The sequence below is a fragment of the Dromiciops gliroides genome, chromosome 4 (assembly GCF_019393635.1).
Source record: "Dromiciops gliroides isolate mDroGli1 chromosome 4, mDroGli1.pri, whole genome shotgun sequence".
In the NCBI taxonomy this organism is placed as follows: Eukaryota; Metazoa; Chordata; class Mammalia; order Microbiotheria; family Microbiotheriidae; genus Dromiciops; species Dromiciops gliroides.
Window position 1 is genome coordinate 79,015,091 of NC_057864.1, and position 1,539 is coordinate 79,016,629.

General features: G+C 36.7%; 1 non-coding gene across 1 annotated transcript; it reads left to right on the plus strand.

Annotated features, from left to right (window-relative positions):
• Nucleotides 1-476: 476 nt before the first annotated feature.
• Nucleotides 477-581, plus strand: LOC122726986. Its single transcript, XR_006352973.1, has one exon. It is a non-coding gene; the product is annotated as a U6 spliceosomal RNA (small nuclear RNA).
• Nucleotides 582-1,539: the final 958 nt, after the last annotated feature.

Sequence of the window (1,539 nt, forward strand, 5' to 3'; positions counted from 1 at the left end):
CCTAGGGCTCTTACTCCACTCCTCCCACCCTTTCAGACCACTCTCTCCAAGGACAGTGCTGGTGTGAAGAAGGGAGAGTGTACTTTTCAGTCGTGGGGGATATAGTATTTCAGTTCTTGCTATACCATCTTTTTTTTCTTGCTTTCTTTCATTCTTTCTTTCTTTCTTTCTTTCTTTTTTTTTTTTTTGGCAGGGCAATGGGGGTTAAGTGACTTGGCCAGGGTCACCCAGCTAGTAAGTATCAAGTGTCTGAGTCTGGATTTGAACTCAGTTCCTCCTGAATCCAGGGCTGGTGCTTTATCCACTGCACCACCTAGCTGCCCCCTTATATCTTCTTAATAAATCTTTTTGTAAAAACTAATAAATCCTAATTGGTTAATTGGTATTGGAAAGGACACTGGTAAGAAATAATACTAGAGAACTGAGTGAAACTTATAAAAATACAAGTCATTCCCCAATTAATAAATGGTCAAAGGGTGCTTGCTTCAACAGCACATATACTAAAATTGGAACAATACAGAGAAGATTAGCATGGCCCCTGTGCAAGGATAAATGGTCAAAGATATGGACAGGCAGTTTTCAGATAAAGAAATGAAAGCTATCTATAATTATATGAAAAAATGCTCTAGATCACTCTTGATCAGAGAAATGCAAATTAAAACAACTCTGCGGTATCACCTTTCACATATGAGAGTGGCAAATATGACAAAAATGGAAAATATTGGATGTCGAGGGAGGATGTGGGAAGTTGGGATGCTAATCCACTGTTGGTGGAGGTGTGAAAAGATCCAACCATTCTGGAGAGCAATTTGGAACTATGTCCAAAGGGCTATAGAAGTGTGCATAGCCTTTGAGCCAGCAATACCACTGCTAGGTTTATATCCCAAAGACTTCCCTAAAAAGAGAAAAAGACCTATTTGTACAAAAATATTTATAGCAGCTCTTTTTGTGGTGGCTAAGAATTGGAAATCAAAGGGGTGCCCATCAATTGGGGAATGGCTAAACAAGCTATGGTATATAATAGTGATGGAATATTATTGTGCTATAAGAAATGACAAGCACGATAATTTCAGAAAGACCTGGAAAGACTTGTATGAATCGATGTATAGTGAAGTGTGCAGAACCAAAAGAACACTGTGCACAGAGATAGCAATATTGTTTGAAGAACTGTGAATGACTTAACTATTCTCAACAATACAATGATCCAAGACAATCCCAAAGGACTAGTGATGAGACATACTAAACACCTCCAAAGAAAGAACTGATATTGATGGAACACAGACTGAAGCATGCTATTTTTACTTCTTTTCATTTTTTTCTTTTATTCAAGTTTTCATATGCAAAATGAATAATATGGTAATGTTTTATATAATTGTACATGTACAAGCTATCTCTGATTGCTTACTGCCTCAGGGAGAGAGGGAAGGAAGGATAAAAATTGGAGCCCAAAACTATAAATGGAAATGCTATTGCTTTAAAAAAAAAATAATAAACTTGTGTACAAAGGCAAGAAAAAAATTTCCTTCTAATTCTAAAAAA